Source organism: Dipodomys ordii, unplaced genomic scaffold (assembly GCF_000151885.1).
Source record: "Dipodomys ordii isolate 6190 unplaced genomic scaffold, Dord_2.0 Scaffold131, whole genome shotgun sequence".
In the NCBI taxonomy this organism is placed as follows: Eukaryota; Metazoa; Chordata; class Mammalia; order Rodentia; family Heteromyidae; genus Dipodomys; species Dipodomys ordii.
The window spans coordinates 1,801,123-1,827,273 of NW_012267347.1; the positions used below are offsets into that span (position 1 = coordinate 1,801,123).

Genomic DNA, 26,151 nt, shown 5'->3' on the forward strand with positions numbered 1-26,151 from the left:
AAATAAATCTTGTGTGACAGCCCAGCAGGATGGTCTTTAGACCATCTCACCATGGCCATGAATTTCTGTTGACACAGGAACAGAGGTTATTAGAAATTTGAAGAAAAGTGGAAAGGTCGTTTCTAGTACATAGTTTTAGCTTCTATTCATTCTCTCTTTTCTTAGTAGAGTTCTTGAAAGGGCAAACTCTACTTGCTAGTGTGAAGTATAGGCTACACTTTCTCGCTCCACCATGGTCACTTTCTTGAAACTGCGCTTGAATATCACTATTTGTCTTTCCTATTGTCAAATCCAATGCTTCCTCTCTTTGTATCCACTGACATTGTTACAGCCTCCTTGTGTCTTTGGCTTTTCTGACCTCCCATGCTCTGTCTCCTTTCTGCCTGTTTGGTGGATTCTCTGTCTCTTTAAAGGGGGGGGGGCTCTCCTTGTTCTCTAAATGCAAGTCTTTCTTATTCTCTGTATAGGTTAGCTTTCCATTATGTACCATCTTTGTTGGGAACTCTCTTGCTCTCATTCAAAGCTTTAATACACTCTGTCTTGGCAGCAGCAAGCTCCTTCCTCCCCTCTGACTCCTCTTCACACCTTCCAGCTCCAAACCCATCAATTTCTTCCCTTATTTCAGTCCCTTTACCAGTTTAGCTCTTCCCACTAATGATATCATAGTTTACCTGATTGCTAGATTGCTAGATTTCAGTCTATTTTCTCTGATAACCATTACCACATCAATTATTGAAATTATGTATTGCAGTTAATTATTGCAATTACTGCCTACATTATTGCAATTACTTTCTATATGTATATTCTTATATATTCATATATTTTCTATATATTCATATAGAAAGTAATATATAGTTGCATATAGTTTCTGTTTTGCTCACACTGGCTTGCCTACTTCTAGATTACACTTCCTAATCTTATGCATAGTTTTGCCTCCCCTGCTGATCTCTCAACTGCTTTCTATTGCCTATAGAAATTCTAGGATGGAGGCTGGGAAGGTGGCTCAGTGGTAGAGCACTTGCCTTGCATGCCTGAGGCCCTGGGTTTGATTCCTCAGCACCACATAAGCCAGAAGTGGTGCTGTGGCTCAAGTGGTAGAGCGCTAGCCTTGAGCTGAAGAGCTGAGGGACAGTGCTCAGGCCCAGAGTTCAGGCCCCACGACCGGACCCCCCTCCCCCACAGAAAATTTTAGGATGGCACCAGAACTGCTCTGTATTTAGTATAGGTCTTTTCCTTAGCACAAGCTACGTCTGTGGGACCTAACCTTTAGCTTACTAATTCCCTAATGAGGGCATTCTGTGTGTGTGTGTGTGTGTGTGTGTGTGTGTGTGTGTGTGTGTGTGAATTGAATCCAGGGTCCTGTGCATGGTAGGCAAATGCTCTACCACAAGTAACATCCCAGCTCCAATGAGGGCTTTATGAAAAGTACATATAACTTATCATGTACTCTTTAGAAGATAAGCTTTCTAGTTTGTTTTCTATACATGCTCCACACAGTAACACTGGTATTGATTGTCTCTGATGAATGAATATGGAGAAATAATTATTTTCTTCTGTAATAAATGCCAAGAGTGGAGATTGTGGATTAAAAAAAAATCTCTCAAAACGTGTGTTGAGATAATGAAAGCAGTCCTTGGTGATGAAAAGGTGGAGACCTCCACTGTGTATTCTAGTTAGTGGGAACAGTATGATGCAGAGGTCCCAAGCAGACTTACATTTTCGTGGCTTGGTTCCTCCGCCTCCAGTGTCTTTCCTGTCATCTCCTAGTACCTGAATCCTCTTCATCCTTTGGGACTACTTAGCAGATATCCTCTCTTCCCTCCCATCTCTACGGGGAAGTGAAGTGAGCTTTCGCCTTTCCGCAAACCTTCAGTGTCTGCCACCCTTTACTGCCTTTTATTTCCTTGCCACATGAAGCCTCTGTTTGGTGGGAGTGATATTCTGAGCATTTCCCACCCAGCACTACTTAGCAAGCGGTGAAAATCAGGAAAACACTATGGAATGAGTCCCATGCCCCAGAGCCCAGGCCTCGTCTGCCCAATCACAGTCCTAGGAGCAGTTCGCTGGGCCAGTGGACCTGTTCTGAATTCATTTCCACTTCATTAACTGGGCCCCAGCCCCGCCCTCGCCGCTCCCTCTCTGGTTGCTGCACTCTGGATACCACCGTCTTTCTTCTTTCTTTCTTCCCCTGTCACCTTGCCAGCTCGGCTTCCATCGCTCCATGTATCGTCTCTTCATCTCCCTTTCTCCCTGACTCTGTCTGGGTCTCTGTCTTTGGGTGTTTCTGCGCCTCCAACTGTCTGGGTCTCCGCTTCCTTGCCCACTATGCCACGCCCCTTGCCCACGCTCCTCCAATCCCGACCGCTTGGGCTTGGCGCTCCACTCTCCCATTGGTCGGTCCAGACCCCCCCGCCCCGCCCGCCCAGCCCCCCCTCTGGGCCCATTCACTCAAAGTTTGGCTCTGGTGCTGCGGAGGGAGGGGGCGGCCCGGCCCGGCCCAGCTCTGCCCCCGGCCGGCCCGACCCCGGCCCCGGCCCCTGACAAGCCCTTATCTGATCCCAGATCCGGGTTTAAGAGTCCTGGCTCTGCCCGTCACTGAGCTCCGCTCCTCACTCCTGCCCGCCCCGTCGGTCCAATCTGTCCTGCTGCCCCGCGGCCCGTCCAAGGGGCCACTCCGCCTCGGACCCAAGGTAAGACCCTGGCCCTGATGGAGGAGTGCTGCCGCACTGGCCGGGGTCCTGTCCACTTAGCTCTTCAAAGACATTGGGATCCCTAATCCCCAACCCCTTAGTCCCTACTCAGGCTGACCTGCTCCCCTTCCCTTCGCCTTGGGCAGTCCCAAACCGAGCCTTCTGGAAAGAGCTCCCCATGGAGGTTTCTCTCTGTGTCTGTGTCTCTCTGTCTCTCTCTCTCTCTGATGGTCACCTCACCCTTTTAATCCTGGGAAGGGGCTTTCCTGTTGCCCCCCTCCCCACTCTGTTGAGGGGAGCAGACCTGCAATTGCATCTCTGTTTCTTGGGTTACTACAGTGACCACCACACATCTCCATGCATCCACCACACAGGCACGCAGACATTGCCCCCTCCTCCCAGTAGACAGCGCCCCCCCCCATTCAGTGACACTCAGATAGTGACACTGATCACGCAGGGAGTAGACACATACAAGTTAGATTAGGGAGAGACAGGAGCCTGGAGTGTCTGGGAACCCACTCCGCAATCTCTTCCTTTCATTCTCGCTTGCCTCCTGCTTCAAGATACCCAACCCTTCTCCTCTGTACCCCACCTTCTCTCCTTCAGACAGGTGAATCCTTCGGGAGTCGGAGGGTAGATTATGATCTGTAAATTCATCCTCCAAACTGAGATGCTCATCCTGTTCCATCCCTCCCTCCACCAGAAACTAAGCAAGGGCTCCAGTGTTAGGAGACATGAAGGTTGGAACTTGTTCATTGAGGTGAAAAGAGTAGAATCCCATGGTGGGAACAAGAAGGGCAAAACTGGGGACGGTAAGGGTGGGCCTCTATGCTCTTGAGATTTCATTGCTGTAAATGAAGCTCCCAGGCAGGTTGAGACAGAAGGAGAAACCAGACAGTGTAGACGCCAATGTACATTGGGACCCAAAAAGAAGCTGGAGCTTAAAGTCTGATCAAGTTGTAGATGGATACAAATGCTGACTAAAGATTTCTGGCCTGTATGTCCTTGATGGGGTGTTTGGATTTTTTTCTCTCCATAAGAACTGTTTTAGGTAATCTGGGTGGGAGAGAGATGATGATGATGATGTTTGATATGATAAGTAGGAGGAGGATGGAAGATTTGGTGTCCCCCCTGTTTAGAGATGCTGAAAGAGCTTGGAGTGGGTGCTGAAAAGCCACCAACAATTCAATTTAGTTTCACCCTAAAGCCCTTTCCTTGATCTCTGAGGATTTTTGAATATGTTCCTGGCATAATGATGGGTGCCACTCTGTGCCAAACAGTAAGGTTCTTAATTTTTTGGGTGTAGACTGGAAATGGGGGACCAAGCCTAGAGGGTACCAGGTGTCCTGACTCATAGTTCTTTGGGGAGGAAGAAAAGGTGGTAAGAGTGGGGGAAGGCTTCCTGCCAGGGAGAGGGTCCAGGACTGTGGAAGCAATAGGCATGGCCAGGCAGTGCCAACTCCTCCCTCCCCCCTCCCCCGCGAGTCATTTGGTGGTGGTGGTGGTGAGGGAGGGAGGGAAGGAGGGGGAGTTAGGGGTGATCTGGGCCAGTCCAGCCTCCCAAAGCCCTTGCCAACCTGGGTCCTGAAAGGAACTGCTGTTTTCTGAACCATCTCCCCCACCCCCCACCCAGAACCTAGAGCAGCCAAGTTGTCTCAGCGGATATCAAATGGCAATGACTCTACTGACTGGGGGTGGGGGGGGACTGGGACTGGGGCAGTGGCGGGGGTGGGGGGAGCAGAGGTATGGTCCCATTTCTTCTGCAGCGCTAATACAGACTCCCACATCTCCCTCCTACTCAGAAGATAAAAACACGTCTCAGCACCAGCCCCACATCCATCCTTTGGATGCATATGTCTATGTGGGGGAAATAATTGTCTTCCCACCAGCATCCCATATCTCCTCTGTGTGGCCCCCATCTTTGCCACTCTACATGAGCTTATTTACAGCTCCAAATTTGCTAGCTTGGCATAGGAGGGAAGTGGCTGGCAAAAGACCCAGGGGCCTTTTTTTGCTTGTCCTCCCTAGGGACTAGAAGGCTGGGATGCTTGGATCTGGGTGGGCTTGGATGAATTCACTGGAGTTATCCCCAGGTATTGGGATAAGAGGTTTAGGAGTCTTGGGGTGGGTTATGCAACAGGACCCACTTCCTGCAAGAAGATTCCTGGGTCTCCTAGCAAAAGGTTGGCTTTCTTACATATAAATGGAAAGATAGGTTGAGGACCTTAGCGATGGTGAGGAAGGAACAAAACTTTGGGCAACAGAGCCCTCAAGTGTTCCTCCTAAGGTTATTTAGAACAGAAGAAAAAAACTCCACTCTCCCTCCCTCCTCGGCCTAGATTCTTCTCTTGCCTGACTGGTCAGTGCTACTGTCCTGGCTGAGGCCAAGCTCTCCAGGACAGTAGTGAGGCCCTGGAAGGGGACAGGGAGAACAGATAACACAAGGCAGAATGTTGCGATGAAACTGCAGAAAGATTGGAGCCAAAGGGAAAGTTTGGAATTCAAATGTTTTAGCACCCAATAAAGAGGGTTGGTTGGGAAAGCTCTAGAGAAGGGGAGCATTTCCAGCTTGCTGTGTCTCTCAGTCTTTCCCTCTCCTATGATGAGAGCAGTGCTTTTTTTTCATCTGAGTTTAATATCTGTATTGTCACCATTCTTCATGGAGGGAATCCATCCTGGGTGGCCCCTCTCCACCCCTCCTCCTTGAGAACCTTGAAAGGGCAAAAAGAAAGGAATTATGGGAGCAACCTTCCTGTGGGTGTCTGCCAGCCTGGATTTGAGGTGGTGGGGAGGGGAGGGGTTGGCTCTGGAATGTGGGAGAGAAGTCAGAATGGAACTGTGTAGCCTTGCAGGAGGTAGCTGGAGAAATGGGGGACTGAATTAGCATTTCAGGTCTCCAAAAAGGTCTAAGTAAGCTAGGAGCTGGTATACATGGCCCTACTGCAGCTCTTCCAGTGGCAGAAGATCTATGGGGAGGGTTGAGAGAGAATATAGGTTAGATTTCAGGAAGCACACCTCACAGATGGAAAGACATTTGAAATGAAGATTGGGAAAGAAGGATGGAGGCTTCTGAGAGAACACACACATGCACACGCGCACACACACACACAGAAAATACTCCCACTATTCACCCAAACAAACAAAAAAGCCCACCATTAAGGCTTCTGAGGGGAGCCATGATGCCAGAGGTGAAGGGATCAGGATAGGTGACAAGTGTCAAGGGGCCACTCATGGATGCTGTGGGACACCGCATTGCTGGCTGAGGCCTCCTTTCTGCTCCTAGACACAACAGATGCACGTGAAAAGCACAGTTTTGGAATCAGACTTCCCAGGTCTGAAATCCTGGTCTTAGTAGTTTCTTATTCTTACTGGTGCTAACAGGGTTAATAGTAGTTGTGAGGATTAAAAGAGTCAATATTTGTGAAGGGCTTAGAAGGTGTTTAAGCATGTAAAATGTACAGTGGGCTGTCAGGGTTCTCAGGCCTCTGTGACTCTACTGTTACCTTTCCTGGCTTTGACTTATCCCACCCCTCCGTGGTGTTTTTTTTTTTTTTTTTAAACTGAGATTCTGTTCCAGTTCTCTGTACTTCATCTTTCTGGAGTTTGAAAAGGTAGAGAAATGATCAAGTAGTTTAGAGGAAGTTTCTGTTTTACCTCAACAGGCTGGCTGTCTTGTAATACTGGATCTCCACAACCACAAGCCTATACGATTTTGACAAGGAGATGTCCTGTCTTCAAGTCAGAGTCAATACAACGTGAATAGTGCTGTTAAATGTCCCTTAAGTTTTCTCCCCATTCTCAACAACATCTGTTTCAGACAACAACACCAACTAGTCTCTGTCCCCTCATCATTGAACCTTGCTTTCCCACATAGCCCTGCCTGGCTCTTTTTCCTCACCCTGTCCACTTCTGTACAGGTTTGTCTGAACTTCTCTCACGCTTACGTGTCCCACTCTTCTGTCCTCCGATCAGCCTGTCTAGCCTTCAGCCTTGTTACCCTGGCTCCATTCTTTTTCTCCTTGATTCTGTCTCTTTGTTCCACTCTGGAGCCTTCACTGGAACTGCCCTGAAGCATCAATTCTATCTTACCCTTCTCTACCTAGACACTCCAGTTCTCATCAGATGAAAATTTCCCAATTGCCACCTTAAGCACCCCACCCCTTGGGGCTGTTTTTCAGATCCTGTTCAGGGAGATTGCATCTGAGGGCTATCAGTCTCTGAGCTGTACTTTTTCTCCCACTCCGGGTCCTCTTATAGGCCATTCTAAGCTCCACCCTTTGCAAATTGTTATTCTGTTTCCCTCTCTGTTTTACTATCTTGCTTTTTACCCCCTTATAGAAGGTGGGGATGTCAGATGCCTCCTATCTCCTTCATTAGCCTAGGGGCTCCTCTAGGGAGGGGCTTATGGTTCTGTCAGGTTAAGGTCTCCCTGAAGCAAAGGCGTCTGTCCCTGGACCCTTGGCACTGGGCAAAGGGCTTAGATTCTAGGATGTAAAGTGAACGCTATTGTCCATCATCATTCCAGAAGGCCAGACACCTTCGTGCTTACTTATGTGGGAGAGGTCACTAGCTTTAGAGGCTTATGAGAACATCCTGCAGTAGGGCATGTATAAGACCTAAATTTCCAGACTTCCATGGAAACTCTTACCCTGTCAACCATACCATCCTGCATATATGACTTAACCTAAGCACTAGGACCCCCAAACTCCAGTCCTTTAAGCATTGTTGGCCTAAACACAAGACAATTTGAGAATCCAGGCTCCACTGAGCCCTTCTCCCCTTACCTGGGAGGTCTGATTCCAGCCTTATACGGGGCTTTTTAGTCAATGTCTGGAGTGGAACTAGGAGGTAGAGATCAGAGTCCAGTCTGGGACAGTTCCATTTTCTTGTACATATCTCTGAGCTGTTGCTTAAAAGATAGATGTGAGGACACCTTCCACATGGAATATAGGCCTGGCCCCTTAGTGTTCCATGTTTCTTTGACTGACCCTTCACCTCTACTCCTGGTCCCAACCCAACTTTTAACCTAGGCATATTTTAACCTAGGCACATGTCTATCCCCTAGACATGACAGCTGGTGAGATGAAAGAGTGCTATATTCGATAGAGCAGTGGCTTTCAAACTTTTTGATCACAGGACCCCTTTACACGTAAAAGTGACTGAAGACTCCAGAGCTTTGTGTGGGTGTTTATTGACTCATATTAACTGTGCTGGGAATGAACCCTGAGGAACACTGGGCACAGTAGTTTGTGTCTGTAATCCCAGCTATTTGAGAGGTGAAGATCAGGAGGATTGTGGTTTGAAGCCAGCCTGGGCAAAAAATGTTGGCAAGACCCTATATAAACAAACAGGCTAGGTGTGGTGTCATATGTCTAACCCAGGCAAGAAGCTGTAAAATGAGTAAAGTACAAGGGCTAGGGGCATGGCTCAAGTGGCAGAGTGCTTGCTTTGCAAGCACAAGGTCCTGAGTTCAAACCCTACAAAAAACAAGAGCGAGAGAAGAAAAGAAAGAACACTGGGGAGAATTAAAACAATTACTAATTCACTCAAGAATGACAATAAACCCATTGACTGTTGATGCAAATGACTTATTTTTTTAATAAAAAGCTATATTTTCTAAAAATAGGAAGCTTAACAGCGACTATGTCTAACATTTCCACAAACCTTTTTAATGTCTAATTTAATTTTTTTAAAGACTTTTTCCTATGTACTTCTGCACTCAGTATGTTGCAATATTGTATGCAATTTAGCTTCCAGAAAACTCCAGTGAACATTCTTGAAATAATAAAAGTGAAATAACAGCTAATGTAATATCCACATTCTCATGAAGATAGGTTTGACTTCATAAAACTCTGAAAAATATCTCAGCAACTCCCAAAGGTCCCTGGGCTGCAGTTTGAGAACTGCCAATTTGAGGATCCTCTGCAGACATTTTCAGAGAACTTGGGCCAAGCATCATCCCCAGAGGTGGGTTTCCTTCTGCCAGGTCTGAATGTGTTCACTAGGGAGACCTGTAAGGGCTGTAGTTAATCATTTGGGTTCTGGAGACAAGTTGCCTACTCGAGCTTGAGTCTTTAACTCTACCACTCACTAGCTCTTTGACTTTAGGCAAATTCTCAACATCTCGGTGGTTCTGCTTTTGCCTCTATAAAATGAGACTTTATAAAAGCATCTACTCTTTGGAACTGTTAAGAATGTAATGTCCTAACCCAAGAAAAGTGCTTAGCACAGTATTTGACAATGTAAACTCTTATTAAATTGCAGAGCCTTGTTCCTAAATCCACACACATTATAATGACCAGTGGGCAGGGAGATGCTTCCATGGAGTTCTGAGAACTGTCTTGTGCAGGGTCTCAGGGAAAGCTAACAGGGTAGTCTCTCAACCAAAGGTTTGACTTCTAGCCTTGTGCCCCTGGATACTGTATGTAAGGTGAACGGTGGTAGAAGAAATCCTGAGGGGGCTGGGAAGTTGGCTCAGTGGTAGAGCGCTTGCCTTGCATGCATGAGGCCCTGGGTTCGATTCCTCAGCACCACATAAGCAAAAAGATAAAAGCCGGAAGTGGCGCTGTGACTCAAGTGGTAGAGCACTAGCCTTGAGCTGAAGAGCTGAGGGACAGCGCCCAGGCCCAGAGTTCAGGCCCCACGACTGGACCCAAAATAACAAAAGAAAAAAAAAGAAATCCTGAGAAGGGGGTGAAGGAAAGAGAGCTCTAGCATCCCAGGTGAGCCACTCAGGGACCATTTATTGCAGCAAGAAACCATGAGGGTAGATAGCAAGGAGGACTTCTTGGCCTTAACAGCAATTGAGAAAATGAGAAAAGAGCTGGGAAGACATCCCGAAGTCGGGGAGAAATTTTTATCTTGCCTCATAGAGGGCAGCTCTATAAAATGTCCCTCGCCTTCTCTCTTGAGTTCACTGGTCCAGGGCAGAGCAACTCTGTGATTGGGCCACACTGTGGCTTAGGCAATCTCCATGTCCTGAATGCTGCCTGAAGCTCCTTGCCAGCTGCTGTCTTCCTATCTGATCTCCCACCTCTCTGGACCCTGGAGTCCTGCCTCCTCAGGTCTCTTCCCATTGTGCTGCGGTGCTGGGGCAGGATATGGTGTCTTTGGCAAGGCAGCTGGTGTTCTGGGGTTTCCTGGGCAGGAGGAGATTGGTCTCTCTTCACCGTGGAAGGGAGCAGGCAGATGAGAAAGATGCCCAATTCCCTTCAGTTGAGTTGCTGCTCCCTCTTGTCAGCTCCCAAGGAGTTCATAGGACAGGGGTCCTGGGTCTAGTCACTGCACCTGCTTCCCCAGTCCCCACAACCCCAGCCGTGGAGGTCCAACAAAATGGTAGCACAAGCCTAAAGACCCCCTAAATCCTGAACACATGCTCATTCTGAACACTAGATCCCACCCCTACTCCCAAAGACCTGACCACTCTGAGACCTTGCTATGTAGAGCTCTCTTTCACACACAATTCTCTTGCACAGAAGGCCAAACTGAGGTAAGAGGTGGGTGCACTCCGAAGGCCCACCCGCTTTGTTCCGGTGCCACCTAGGACCAAGGGACCTGGCTTCCTGCAGCCCTTCCCTCCCCCAACCCTCCTCTCCCTGTTACTTTCTCCATTTAGAAAGTCTTCTCTGGCAAATGGCAGGTTTGGGCCTTAGTCAAGTCTCCCTTCCCTGACTACTGGGCAGTGCCCCCGGGGAGCCCCAGAGGGTTAAGATCTCCACAGACTCAGCCCTGCCCCACCCCCTGTCTCTCCTGTTGCCAGCAGCCCCCAGCTCCCGCCCCTGGGGCTGTGGGACAGTGAGGGCTGAGGGGCTGGCTCTGCATACTAATGTCCTGCCCATTGTCAAAGCCCCTTTGTGCCGGGGAGCTCCATTGAGGCGGCTCTGGGGCGGGCACAATGGGGGCTCTGTCCCTGAGCTCCCCCAAACAGTCACCTGCTTTCAGAGCCTCCCCCCACCACCCCCCACCCAGCCTAGTGTCCGAAGGGCCCAGAGAGCACGGGGGAATGGGCTCAGGGCCAGGGGGGAATGGGTAGAACGACACCCCCGCTCCCTGGGCAGGCTGGGGAGATGGGCATTTGACAGGGCTGACTGTGGAGAGCATAAGAAGAGACAGGCCTGGATCACAGCGGGCGGGGGCAGTCTGTGGAGGGAGTTGGAATGCAGGTCTGAGGGGCCCAAGATAGAGCAGGGGCACTCATAGCCTGCCCACTCCACCTTCCATATGCCCAGCCCAGGCCCGTGGCTGCCCAACCCCCTCTTCCTCCCACAGCGGGGACACACTTGAGCTCATATATGCAGAGACACACAGGCACACACTCATCTATGCAGTCCCACACACATGCACCCCCGTGCCCAAGCGGATGTGCCCAGACAATATGCTCAGTGAGGCACACAGATGCCACATGGCCCCAGCATCCACCAGCAGCATGTGCACCCGCACACCTCCTCCCTGCCACCCCACCCCTTTCCCGCTTTGCCTCCCTCCAGCAGCTGCTGCAGGTACATGGGCACCATCCCCCCCTCCATGCCCCAGCTGCCCTCTGCTGCTCTGACACAGGTTATAACAAGTTTGCACTTGTTGTGACCTCAAGAATGTGGCCCTGGGGCGGGGAATGTCCTGCTGGTCCTGCTGCCCCAGACTTTACCTGCTTATACGTTAACCACAGACAAAGTCTCTACTGAACTCTGAGCATAGTTTCTTTATGCGCCCCCCCCCCAAAAAAAAATCATAGAGTTCTGTGGGCCAGGATCCCACCCCAGGGCTGAGTCAAGTTCACCAGATGGAGAGATGTATAAATAGCTAACTCCACCTCGACCCAGTGTAAGCCTGGCTGTCCTTGGCACTTACTCAGTGTGCTCAGGCATAACCCACCTCCTCACAGTCCTGTGGGCAGAAGGGACACTTGTTATTTTCCCAGGGAGGCCCTGACAGGTGAGATGAGCTATCCAGGCTGTTGGTGGTTAGTTAGACTAGAAGGAAGATCTCTTGCTTCCAGGTTTTTGTTTGCTTGTTTTGTTTTGTTTTGGTACTAGCTATCTCTGGCTCCACTCAGATGACTCTCTCTACTCCTGAAAGAATTTTGCCAGAGTCAACTTTTCTTCACCTTCCTCTAGGAGAAGTAGGGTGGAAGCTGTGACTAGAGGACCTTAACGACCTTAAGTAGGCTTCTTGGTCTAGAAGGAATCTCACAAGATCCTTTTGACCCTTCTCCTGTCTCAAGTCAGGGCAAGCAAACCTCTTTCCATGTCTTCCTCTCAAACTCAGCCCCATTCCTGCTGCTGATTGTGAGCCACTGCAAAGAGCAACCCCAGCATCTTCTCAGCTGGACTTAGAGTTGGAAACTTCTGTTGGCTAGAAGTCTTTCATGATGTCCAGCTACTATCCTATATAGAAATCCTACAAAACGTGTGAGCTGAGGGCTGCCTGTGCCTCCCCTACTATTCTAATCTGGCCATCTGGAGCAGACACCCTTAAAAAGGGAGGAAAGAAAGTTCTCCTGGGAGTTGAGGGCTGATCCTCACAGTGTTGAGCTGGAAGCTGGAAGCCCAGATATAGTAACTCCAGGAGATGAGAGAGTTAATCTCAGAGTGGTTTGATCCTGTGCAATTATAACTGAACATGCTTCAACATGTTTCCATTACATAGGAATTTCACAAAGAACTGTAGGATCCATTCTTTCTCCCCACTGCATATCTAGATGACCCCTCTAGTTACTTCATGCTGCTTAAATTACCTCATCATCCATCTATATTTTGTACTTGATCTAGCCCTAATACTCTGGTGCAGCTCTTCTGCCTCTAAATGTCCCCCTGAGTGTCCCCTGCTGGGGAAAGAAGTTTGCCCAATGTGGAACTTCAACCCCCCTGTTGAGATGGAACAGTTAATTTGTGAGGAAAGCCAATAAGATGCTCTCCTCTAAATCTGTTTCCAGTCAGTGACTGCATGCCATCCTTACCCCATCCTCTCTTATTCAGGGGAATCTTGAGTGGGGTAGAGTGTATGTCTCCCAGGGTGAGAGTTGACCCCGAGACTTCTCTGTGAAGGTCAGAGACTGCACTACATACACCAAAGTGACCTCAAGAAGGAAAGGGAATTGAAAGGACCTGCCGGGGAACTGGCTTACTTCCTGGATATGAATCGTAGACGCAGGTACCCATGGCTCTCCATCCCCACTAACAGTGCAGATACATTCCTTAGGCAACAGCAAGGAAATTTTGACTTAACAGGAAGAATGTCCTGGATACAAGGTATGACTAGGCATAGATAGGGGAGGGATGGAAAGAGGTGAAGTCACTCGCCCTCTTGAAGAGAGGTCCCTCTTCAGTCACCTACTAGGCTGGCTGGGTAATAGTTCCTGTGATTCCCAGACCTCCTGTGAGTGATGGGATTTCCAACTGTAGCAGAACTCTGTTGGCCATTGTCATAGCCCCTGTAGAGAGCTCCATTGAAGGTGTCCTCTCCCTCACCATTTGCTCTTCTTGTTGGCCAGCTGCTGTAGGGAATTAAAAGAAACCTTGAGACTGGCTAGATAGGAGGATCTGATCAAACCCATCCTGGGCTGGGACTTGGGCTGGACAGGAGCTCCATGGGTAATATTCCAAAGATGGCTCCATGCCAACTGGTATTTTGGGACACCAGAGTCAGATATTGTAGAAAGAGAGAAGACAAAGAAGACTAGAGTTGTTGTTCTGATGCTGATATAAAAAGACATATCCCACCAGCAAGCCTCATGATCTTGTGATCTTTGGAAAATTAGTCTCCTTTACTAGGTCTTGGTTTCCTCTTCTGTAAAATGAGGCTATAGAGTGGGATGACCACGAAGGCCTCCCAGCACCAACATCCTAGGACTCAACGGCTACATGACAAGCACAGGCCGCGTGAAGCAGGCCTGGGTTCAATGTGCAGTGCCACCCTTACTAACAGAACTCGTTTTTTTTGTCGGTTGTGGGCCTTGAACTCTGGGCCTCGGTGCTGTCCCCGAGCTCTTCAGATCAAGGCAAGTACTCTACCACTTGAGCAACAGTGCTACATCCTAACAGAACTCTTAAGTCTTGTTTCTGTGCCATTAACACAAGAGCTACCACGTAGCTAACAAACACCTTCCCATGGAGGGCAGGGTGATGCCATGCATGCATGGAACATAAGCACAATCCTGGTACTCAGGAAAGGCTGGGATAGGGACGTTTGTGCTACATTGGGAACCCAGGGAAAGCACAGCCCACATGGAGGTAGGATTACGCATAATGGGTTCCCAGAGAAAGCTGAGGCCATAAGGAAGAGTAGAAATTAACCAAGTAAACTGGGAGGGGAGGAGTGCTCCAAGGATGGGGTCCCATTATTTGGTAGGAGTGTGGTACATTCCAGAAATAATAGAAGTTTGGTGTGGTTTGTGTGTAGAGAATGTGTGTGAGGGATGGATAGAGGACAGAGAGATCATTGCTGGAGAGACTAAAAGAAGCCTGATTGTAACAGATTCTGATTAGCCTGTCATTCTAGGAGCTCTAGAGGTGCCCCTTCTCTTCCCTCCCCACCCCTCCCTGCGGCTTCTATTTAGTCCTTGTCCAGCTTCTGATGCCCGTTACCTTGGTCACACAGGCCCAATGGCATGAGGACCCCCACGAGGACTATTCAGTCCACTTTGAAGCTTTTGTTCTTCTGTTGCCTGGCTCTGGGGCCCAAGTCTGGCATTTTCTGTTTCTCTCTTTCCTAGCTCAAAAGTCTATCTCCCATGGAAAACTCTAGATTTCTGGAGTAAAGATTCTGGTATAAAGGCTGAAGTAGGAATGGCCAGTGCCAAGTGCCCAAAAAGCATGATACACTTTGAAAGAGGGCCCGAGGAAGGAAAAGGTAGTAGAGATCATTGATCCTATAAGCTCTTTTTTTGTCATTGTTGTTGGTCATGGGGCTTGAACTCTGGGCCTGGGCACTGTCCCTCAGCTCTTCAGCTCAAGGTTAGTGCTCTACCACTTGAACAACAGCGCCACTTCCGGTTTTCTGGTGGTTTATTGGAGATAAGAGTCTCATGGACTTTCCTGCCTGGGCTGGCTTTGAACTGTGATCTTCAGATCTCAGCCTCCTGAGTAGCTAAGATTATAGGCATGAGCCACTGATGCCTGGCTTCCTATAAGCTCTCTCAAATCTAGAAATATTAGAAGAAAACACAAAGTTGAACAGGATGAAGTTAAGAATCACTTTAGAGAAAAGATGGATGGACCTTCTTGGGAGGAGGGAGCCTATAGTGACCCCTGTGGGAGCATCCCCCTGGAGTGTTTCCATGCTGGGAGTGCTTGCTCTGCTGCCTTTTAGGTCCTTTACCAACTAGGTCAAGCCCTCCCTTTTAACTATCTGATACAATGTCAGGATGAGAGACAAGCAAGTGTATGGAGAAGGGGCCGTGTCAACTGGGATCACCCCAGGCCCTCTCTCATGTAAGGCGGGGACACCCGCCAGGACCCCAAGCCTCACCAGCCTTCATGCTAGAACAAGGAACAGTCTTTTCTCTAGTTTCCCTCGTTCTCCCTGCAGGCTGCTCCCAACCCCAGTTTATCAGGTCTAACCCTGCTCTCATTGGACATTCTCTAGTTTCCCAGAGTCTGGTGACAGATCAGGTGACAGAATCTAATCTTCTGGTGACTGTCATCCTGCTCCTAAAAAAGCTTTCCAGCTGCCTGGAGTCCCTAAGTTTAGGAGCAGGTGCGGGTTTGAGGGGTCAGTAGGCAGTCATCAAGATACTTATCTCTCTTCAGCATTCTATACCACAAGCCTTTCTCATTCCTTAGCAGGTTCAGAGAACTTTATAGGAAACTTAATTTTGGTAATTATAGGTGGTTGGACTAGAGTACTAAATATGAAGTCCTCTAAATTTTTGGACTCAATCCCCTTCCACAAATCACTGTTACTCTACAGGAAAAAGATAGTGCTCTAGCCAGGCACTGGGTGGCTATGCCTATAATCCTAGCTACTCAGGAGTCTGAGACCTGAGGATCATGGTTTGAAGCTAGTAGAAAAGTCTGTGAACTCCTATCTCCAATTAACCTCAAAAAGCCAGCAGTGGGGGTATAGCAGTGTGTTAGCCTGAGAAAAAAAGACAAATGAGAGCACAAGGCCCCAAGTTTAAGCTCCAGGATTGGCACACACACACACACACACACACACATGCACACACACACACACACACACACACACACACACACACACACACACACACACACACACACACACACACACGGCAATGGTTTATTTATCCTGAGTATTTTCAGGCCCTCTTGGGTAAATCAAAACGAGTAAAGATCCACAGGGCCTAGAGGCAGAGGTTATATCTTGTCATTAAATAAGTGTCAGCCAGTTTCCTTACCACTCTGTGTCTTAGTTTCTGTAATTCACCAGAATTAGAGAAATATCCTTATTTGCATGAAAGCCTTATTTGCAGATTTCACAAACTTTATCTCACATAATCCTGAACATACAACACAGTTGTATTGCCTCTTTAGATGAGGAAACTGAGCCCTAGAAAGATTAGGAGATTGATTAGTGTTCCTATAGTTAGTAAATGACATAGACCAGGATGGCAAATAGTAGCAAAGAATAGGTAGGGTCCTTTGGCTGTGTCCTAGATATGCCAAGATGACAAATAGTTTTTATTTGTGAGGCTAATTCATTTTATTGAAAATTATTCTGTGTGACCATGTTAAGAAAGATTCTGAGGCTCAGTTCGAAAAAAGGTGTTGTGATGAATTAGTGATATCTATGCTGTGTGCATGTGTGTGTGTGTGTGTGTGTGAGAGAGAGAGAGAGAGAGAAAAAGCGATGTGGGAGGCTTATACATAAGGTATAGTTGATATCCTATCTCAAAAATACCCAAAGATGACAAATCTAAATCCTAAGCACTTAAATTAAATTTAAATGTACCAGCTTAATAAAATGACTAAGATATAGTCTCTGCTTTCAAAAAGCTCACAGTCTTTTGAGAAGGACATAGAAAATTGTGGTAAAATGTCACTTGGCAGCCTCCATAACATCTCTGGTTATCCAAGAAAAGATATTGCATATACAACCTGGAAGGATAAAAAGGATTTTAGAGGGACAAGAGGGGCCTGGAGGGAATCTAGGGGTGGCGAGAGGCATACCAGTCAGAGCCCTAGGAACAAAGGCATGGGGACAGAAAAGGAGAGTGCAGGACACAGTCTCTGTGGCTGGAACACAGGGATGCAGAAAACTAGAGCCAAAGGGAGACTTTAAGGGAGGGGAAGGGGAATCATAAAAAAGATGGACAAAGGGTGAATGAATTCAACAGTGATACTCACTAGTCACTGTGTTGGAAATGAGCTTTACAACTTAGCGGGGAGGGGTTTGGAGAGAAAAAGTGGGAGAAAATGAGGGAGGGGTTACACTGTTCAAAAAGTAATGTACTCATTCCCTGACTTATGTCACTGGAACCCCTCTGTACATCACCTTTAAGATAAAATTTAAATTTAAAAAAGTAAAGTAAGGTGGAGGTCAGGCATGGTGGTATGTGTCTTCAATCTTAGCATGTGGGAGGCTAATGCAAGGTGATTGTAAGTTCAAGGCCAGCCTGGGCTACATGGTGAAACCCAGCTTGAAAAACAAACAAGAGAAGAGTGAGGCATTACATGGTTTGCCATTCTTTATACTGTGTCAAGTAATTTGGATTTCCTCAGGAAAGCTGTGAGAGTTCATTAAAGGATTTCAAGCCATGGAGCCAAGTGATAGGATCAGAACATACAGTAGAAAGTACTGTGGCAGCTGAGGGTGGGGCTGGGGAAGGTGAGCCCCTGGGCAGGAGGACCAGGAGCAACATTTCAGATGTAAGAGAATATCAGGCTGAAGGATATGGAGAGAAGCCCACAAACGTGGACCAATGGGATGAGGGGCAAGACAGACACCAGGCATGACTCAGGTTTCTAGCCTGGACACTGAATGGCTGGTAATTCTGTGTATACGGAGGAAAACACCAATGCCTGAAGTGCGAGGACATGGGTCTGCCCATGGCAACACTGGAATGTTCTGGACAGAAGCAGCATGGAAAGTACTTGGATATGCAAAGTAGAAGTGAAGTAAAATCCATTGGAGTGGCTGAAACAGTGGAGGGAGGGAGGGTAGAGTTCTTAGGATGAAAACCAAGGTGGATGCCTGAGAAATGCGAGCATTAAAGGGGCAGAGAGGGACCAGAGCAACAGAAACAGATTGAAAGTACACAGAGATGAGGAAATCTTGAAATATGACATAAGAAAAAAAACATACTTGTTTCTTCACCTTCTTATGTGCATGGTGTCCTCAAAGTCTCAGTATGATTAGCTCCTTTTTTTTGCAGAGAAAGGAAATGGAAGCCTGGAAGTTTGAGTGATTTTGCTCCAATCATAAAGCCTAAAAATGGCTAAAAGTCATTGAACACCTAATAAAGATCTACAAAACCAGTGTTTTCTCATCATACTGCACTAGAAGCCAAAGGAGAACAAGTCGGGAACGGACAAGCTGGTTATCAGTCTAAATGCTGTGGAAGGATGGCTGGGGTTGAGAATTGAGAAACTGTCCTTGGATTTAATGACTGGAAGGTCAGCTCTGACCTTGGAGAGAGATTTCCTGTTGCTTTCCCTGCCACCCAGTGCGGCCGGCCATGTGGATCAAATGGAATTGCTCTGAGCATTCATACAAGTGCTTTGTAGTGTGCAAAGCCCTTTCCTTGAAGGTGGTTATTACTATTGTTTTTATTGTTGGTCTTATTAGACTGAGATATCTTGTATTGCCAATAAGAAATGGCAATTTTCATATGGTTCAACTATACAAAAAAGGGAGTAGGTTAGAGTATTGGAAGGGGTGGTGAAAGTCCATGAGGGCAGGCTGCTCAGACGAAGGCAAGCTGTGGGTCTGGCACGGCCTGCCCTCTGGTGGCAGGGAGGTAAATCTTCAGCCCAAGGCCTGGAGTTGTCAGGTAGCTGGTGGAGTTTGCTGTCTTGCTCAGTAGAGGTCTTGTTCAAAGGTGGAGGTAAGCTCGTCTTAGGGGACTTCATATGAATATTGAGACTAGTTCGATTCCATCAATCAATATTGTTGGAGACAAATTGGATTTAGAGTGCCTCTTTAGAGAATCTTGAGGGCCTAAATCCGGTTGTGATTCATTGAACATCTATACTAGAGCTGAACACACGAAGGGAGGTCTGAGAACAGGCATGTTCATTATCCACTTTCTTCCTGACCCAACCCAGACCCTTAGATTTTCCCCAGTGTTCTCAGGAACCTTTTCAGTGTTTCATGTCTTACTGTTGCAAAAGAAAACAATAACTACAGTGGTTATTCCTATTGAAGCCATTGCTTCCCACTGATTCTTAGCACCAACACCAGATTTTCTGACTGTTCAGTCAAGGTAAGAAGTGGTGGGATAACATCTTCAAGCAGATTCTCTGAGATTGGGCTAGGAGGCTCTCTGAACCGATGCTGCTGGGGCTGAGGAGGCAGTGGTACAGCTTTGTCCTCAGTTGAACCCTGCACAGTGCCAAGCTCCTCACAAAGGACCAGCTCGCTGCAGAGCCCAGGATGTGCAGTTCTGCTGCCCAGACAATGGTTGGGAGCAGAGGCTGTGATTGGTCAATAACTCAGGGAGGAAGTGTGCCGGAACTGGTATGGAGGGTTGAAAGGGCAGGTGCCCAAAGAGGCGGTGTGCCATGGAGTCATTTTTCCTCTTCGGCCAGAGCAAAGGTGCATGTATGTGGGGTCCTTGAGCTTTTACAAGAATACAGTTCCCTTCCTGACAGAGGTGGTATATCCTGGGGATTTGGGATGGAGAAGGGGGCAGGGGTCCCCATCAGCCCACAGTGACAGGCAACAGCTATGTCTAAACAGAGGAGAACATCTGACATGGCCTCATGTCTTTGTCCCTCCCTCTTTTGACCAGAAAACACACAGGGGGGTCAGTAGGGCCAGGCAGAGGTCACAAGCTCCCAGGAAATGCTTTGAAGGCTTTTATCCTTTCTTTTGATCAAACTATGAGAACTTTCCAAACGTTGACATAAGGGAAGAAAAGCCTATTCTTCCCTGGGCTGGGGGCCTGGTGTCAGGCTGGGGCTAGAGGATGGGAGGGCCAGGGGGAAGGAGACTCGAGGGTGGGAGACAGAGAGAACAGTGACTCAGCTGGAAAGCCAGGCTTCTGGACACACACACACAGTGCCCTCTTTTTCAGTACCTCAAGATTTGTGTGCATCTGGCTCCATTTCTATTTGTTTGTTTTCCTTGGGGAAGGACAGGAGGGAGATTAATGAATGAAGACATTAAGTTTTAAAAGAGCCTCAAGCCCGACTCCATTCTTCTTCTAACCTAAGGGCTTACATAATCCAGTAGAGCTTTTCTTACTGCCCTCTTCTTATACCCCTTTCCTTTCTCCTCCTTTTCTCTCATTAAGAGCACTTGGAAGCCCATAAATACTTCTTTTTAGCCCCTGGGGCTAATGATCTCCTCTGGAGGCTTCTTAGGTTGGTATTTAAGTGGCCTTGGTATTCACAAAAGAGGTAAGATAGTTGGTGAGAGGAGACTATTTAACTGCTTCCTTTTACCACTAAGGACCATAGGAGAAACAGGACCAGACTACAGTGGGAGGGAGTCAATTGGAAGGAGAGGGGTTTTATTTGTTGTGTTGCTTTCTTTGTTTTGCTTGACACAGGATCTTTCTATGTGGCTCAGGCTGTCCTCAAATTCATGATCCTTCTGCCTCAAACTCCCAACTGCTCAGATTACAGGTATGTGCCACCACTCCCTTCTGGATGGAGAGTGTTAAAGCAGGAAATGGCCTTAGCCATCTTCTACACAACACCTCTAAAATGACCCAGTGTTGTGACTGGGAACTTGTGCCCCAAAGCTCCAAATCCGGGTGAACCACAGGATATTAGATATCCTTGAGAACTGTTTTGATCCCAAGTAATGTAAATGTTTAATTCTGCTCCATTGTACATTGCTTTTATATTCAAATATGATCTCTTTTCAAAAATACCTAATATAGATGTTTGAGGAATATATGGCAGAATGAATCCGGTGACTTCAAGTATCTCTTGGCACAGAGATATGTGCTATGGTGGGAGCAGTGAATAATTGATACACTCTTTTGTTTCTACAATTGAAGAAAGGAAAGCAAAAGATGGTTAGGAACTTGCCCAAGTTCACGGAGAGTCCATGGTAGAGTTGAGGCCAGCAGCCAAGTCTCTTGCTTCTCAGTCCAGTGCACTTTCCACCAGGCAGTGCTGTCTCTGATTTTCAGGTAGGGTCTTACACATTCTTGGGCTTGATTCTCCTGCTTCATCTCCATAATGGGATGCATAGATACATATTGGTCCGGACATAGCCTACCTTCATGTTCTGACTGAGGGCTCAGTTTTCCTCTGCTTGTACATAGGGCTCACCCTTCAAATATCACCTGAATGGTGGGCAGCTCCTGGAATGGAGAATGAGCTGGTGTTATAATTTCCTATTGCTATCTACCATGTGACTTAGCTATACTGGACAGTGATTGCTTCAGGATTACCTTCCAATCTAAAATAATTAGAACAGGTAATAGCTATAGTGGGTCTCATGTCTCCCTTTCTGATTTCATTTCCAAATTCCTAAATCAAGAGATCTTTCTTGGAAGGAATAGGGAGAACACTCAAGAGACTTTGGTGCTTGTATACCTCTATCAATGAAGACACTTAGGTCTTGGGATAGATATGAGAATAGGAGGATAAAGTGTGGTAAAGAAGTTAAAGGTGAGAGTTGTGTTAAATGAATAGCACACTCTTCCTCTTTACTACCATCGTAGAAAGTGAGATCTTCAGGAGGAGACAGACCCAGAAGGGCTGGAGAAGATTCAAGAAGAATAGCACTCCAAACTGATAGGAAATTAAAAAGACAATGAGAAAGGTTAAAAAAAGTAGAAACATTTTAGAAACAGCAAGATGAAATGTAAGTGGGGAAAGAGCGGGACTGTGTTGGTAATAGCAGAGATGAGAAAAGAGCTGGAGGAGAGCTCAGCAGAAGGAAATGGAGAGGACAATGACGTGTCATGCACAGCTGGAAGACATGATGAGATAAAGCAATCATAGGGGCAGAGTACTATCCTCAACCATCAGATGTGCCCTTCACGTCACTGAGAGTTTTCTACACCAGTCTGGCTCTTGACAACTTCCAGCATGCTTTGAGTGCCATCTTCTCTGGCTGTGGAGTGTTGGGTTTGATTGGCGACAGTAATCTCACCATTGTATTAATCTGAAACCACAATCTGAAAGGATGTTGGAATCCAGTCAGAACAAAGCAAAAATCCTAGCTCTGCCACTCATAACTTGTGTCACCTAGTTCTTGGAGCCGCAATTTCCTCATCAGTTGTTGTGAAGATAAGATTAGCTTTACAGAGCTGTTGTAAATGTGAAGAAATGTACAGCACTAGTCTAAAGTGGGCATTCAGTTAGTCAATGGCACCCACTTTCGTTTCCATGAAATAAACGTTGGGAGGAGGAAGTACTCCATGATCAGAAAAGGAAAGTCATCAAGTGGTTCAGTGAAATGATGCCCAGCAGGCTCCAGCACAACAGGGAGGGGCCAAAGTTCTTAATGTAAGCCTTGCAGTAGCTGCGGGCTCCACATCCACGCTGCAGCTTCACAAACAAGGGGGTGGGATACAAAGGTCCTAAAGGCCCGAGGCTAGAGTGAAGTTCCATCCACTTTACCCAAGACAAGAACTTCCACATCTCCTCAGCCCTACTGTATGGCTAGATTTCCTTCTGAGTCTCTTATATTGACCCTTGGCTGGAGCATGTGGGGAATCCCTTTCTACTCATCAATTCTTTCATAAAATGCATCCTGAGCACTTACTATGAGCCATCTATTGTGCTACTGTTAAGTGTCTGGCAGAGCTGGCATTTTTGCTTTGTTCTGACTAGATTCTAACATCCTTTCAGATTGTGGTTTCAGATTAATATGATGGTGAGGTTACCATCACCAATCAAACCCAAAAGTCCACACTGATGAGATGCCTGAGACAAACAACTCAAAGAAGGATGTAGGTTGGCTGTTATAGAGGTTTTGGTCCATGGTTGGCTGACTCCCTTGCTTTTAAGCCTTGGGCAAGGAGGAAGCAGAATGGTAGAAGGTCATGGTGAAGGAAAGCTGCTCACTACATGGCAGGCAGGAAGCACAAAGGGGTAGGGTAGGGATAAGCTATACCTTTCTCTTTTTTTTGGGTCCGGTCATGGGGCCTGAACTCTGGGCCTGGGCGCTGTCCCTCAGTTCTTCAGCTCAAAGCTAGCTGCTCTATCACTTGAGCCACAGCGCCACTTCCGGCTTTTTTCTTTTTACTTATGTGGTGCTGAGGAATTGAACCCAGGGCCTCAGGCATGCAAGGCAAGTGCTCTACCGCTGAGCCACCTTCCCAGCCCTAAGCTATACCTTTCTAGAGCATGCCCCAGTGAATACTTCTCCAACTAGGTCCTATTTCCTAACAGCTCATTCAGTTACGAACTCATCAGTGGATTACTAATCTACTAATGAGATAAATGCCTTCATGATTGAATTGATTTTCTAGGTTCCAGTTCTGAACTCTGCAGTGTCAAGGACCAAGCCATCTATTTTAGAAACCTTTTAGGGAGAGGCATCTTATATCTAAGCACTAACATTAGAATAACCAAGATACGTTAGGGATAAGCTCTTTTTTCAAAAATCTTATTTGTAACAGAAGACAAATGAAGGGTTGAAGGTATGGCTGTACTTAATTGGAGTCCCAGTCTTGCAACAAAAAAAAAAAGAAAAAAAGAAAACAAATGATGAGCCAAGTACTAAGAATTGTACCATAAACATGGTTCACAATTGTTGATAGTCATTTCTGAAAGCTCAGAAAAAGGTAGCATTACTTAAGGTTGTGGGTAACCAGGGAAGGCTTCATGAGAGAGGGCTCATTTGAACTGGGCTTGGGAGACCAGGAAGGTAGAATGGTATAAACAATCATTCGAAGGCCTGTGTGTACTAAGGAGCAGCAAGTTCTTGGTTTGCCTGAATGTTCTTCAGAAGAAGAAAGGTAGGAAACAAGGCTGGAAAAATTTAGAAGCACAGTATATAAGGCATAGGTGCCACATGAGTTTGGATATATGAGGAAACACTGATTTTTAACCTACAAAAGGAGTTCAGACAGAGTGTAATGAAAAATGGATGGGTCTGGAGACAAATGATCTGAGTGTGAATTCAGTTCTAATACATTATAGAGTCCTGTCATTTTTTTTCCAAGCCTCAATTCCCACTCTCTAAAATAAGGACTGTTATCTTAATAGTTCTTATGAAAGCCATGCGGATCAACTGTAAACATGCTTTGTAAAGTGCCAGATAAATATTCATTGATTTGTGATCAGAAGTGTAACTGAGGAAGAAAGGTTTAGTAGAAATGTAGGATGGATTTGAAGAGAAACAAAAATGTAGATAAGAGATGAGTAGGCCGCTGTGCAGTGATTCAGCTAAAAGGCATTAATCCTTTTGGAGAAAGACAGAAAAAAATGAAGGGGAGGAAGCTACCAGGACTACATCTACAGTGTTAGATGAATGTTGAACAGAGGAGGGAAGAGAATTTGAGATGATCCCAAGACTTTGAGTGTGACTAGCTGGGAAGATGATGGCACCTTTAATAATTTAGGGAATTAGAAAGGAGAACAGAGGAGAAGAAAGAAGAGTCATCTGCATTTGTAAATGAATGCACTGTAGATTCATAACCCAAAGTTCCTTTTAGGAGAGTTGTTCTTGCCACAGAGAAAACACCTTCTTGGGGCCTTTTCCTCTAACCTGACAGGTTTTAGGAGGTGGGATACCACTTTTCCCTGTCCCTCCAGCTGCTGCTCCTGGGATTAGGTTTAAACATTCTTCCCAACCACCTAATTTGGCATCATCAGCTCCATGGCACCATTACATGCTCCAGCAAAAGATCAGATGACTCAGATGAGAGCTGGTGCTCATTGGGATTTCTTTTTCCCATCTTCAAAAAAAAGGATTTGCAAGCCTCTGCAGCATTAGTGAAGCCTGGGTAAATTTGGGTCGCTACCTACAGACTGCTGCTCCATGGCTTCCCTAGAAGCTCTCCACAAACTAGGTATCTCCTGGGAGGAGGATCAAGGCTGCAGCCTTATTTGGCCTCATTCTGTCTAGACCAGGCTTTCAGTCATCTCTTTACTCAGGCTTTCATAACAAAACTCAAGCTTTTCTTACCAGTACTTGGTTTGGGGAAAACAAATGTAAGGTATGGTCTGTGGCCTTAAATTAAGATAGCAAAGTGTTATAAAATGGCAATATGTATCAGAGTATGCTTAGTAAACTGATGTTGGGATGGATAGGGAGGATTACAGAAAAGAGGAACTGTTTGTTTGAGTGAGGAAGCTTTCCAAAGGCATCTTGACACTTGGTTTTGGAAGGTAAGCAGGATCATCTAGTGGTGATAGAACCAGGCAATGAGAAAGCAGGCCAATAGTAGAAAGAATCATAAACAAAATTCTTTAAGTAGCTGCACAAAAGGGTTTCAATATATATTCAATATATTGAATATATCTTTTTTTCTTTGGGGTCCGGTCGTGAGTCCTGAACTCTAGGCCTAGGTGCTTTCCCTCAGCTCTTCAGCTCAAGGCTAGCGCTCTACCACTTGAGCCATGGCACCACTTCCGGCATTTTTCTTTTTTTGCTTATGTGGTGCTGAGGAATCGAACCCAGGGCCTCATGCATGCAAGGCAAGTGCTCTACCACTGAGCCACCTTCCCAGCCCCTGAATATATCTTGATCAATGTCACTGGTTCCATCATTCCAAAGGAGATCTCTGTTTTTTCTTTTTTTCTCTTTCTTTTTCCTTCCTTCCTTCCTTTCTCTCTTTCTTTCTTTCTTCCTTCCTTCCTTTCCTTTTCTAGATTGTAGGGCTTGAACTGAGGGTCTGGGCACTATACCTGAGTCTCTTTGTGCCCAAGGCTAGTGCTCTACCACTTAAAACTCATGGACTTTTCTGCCTGACTGGCTTTGAACTGTGATCCTCAGATGTCAGCCTCCTGAGTAGCTAGGCTTACAGGCATGAGCCACTGGTATCCAGCATACAATGAGATTCTTCATGAAGCAAGAATCTAGGTGTGTGTGAAGTCTGTTACGTGAAAGACCAGGAAGGAAGGAAGCAGACTAAATCATCAAAGTGGTGCTAAGAGGCTTAGAGTTTATCATAAAAGTAACAGGGGTCTTAGTCAATTTTAGTCATAAGAGTTGTTTATGCCTTTGCTCAAGAGCATCTTGTAGTCAAGAAAGACTTTGATTTAAAAGCATAGGTGACTGAGGTAAAATCCAAATATAGGAGTTCACAGCCATAGAAACACAACTCTAGAAAAAGCAGAAGGTGGGAGTAGTATTTGCTGAAAAACATGGTGGACATCACTGTAGGTATGACTGGCTTTTGCTTTAGGGGAAGAATCATGAGTCCAGT

At 46.6% G+C, this 26,151-nt stretch overlaps 1 protein-coding gene across 1 annotated transcript in view; it reads left to right on the forward strand.

Annotated features, from left to right (window-relative positions):
- Positions 1–2,456: 2,456 nt before the first annotated feature.
- The window catches only part of Kcnj10 (potassium channel, inwardly rectifying subfamily J, member 10), a 31,136-nt gene continuing 7,441 nt past the window's right edge, over positions 2,457–26,151 (forward strand). Inside the window, exon 1 of the mRNA XM_013030545.1 lies at positions 2,457–2,690. The gene's annotated coding sequence lies outside the window, so the exon portion shown is untranslated. The remainder of the gene's footprint in view (positions 2,691–26,151) is intronic.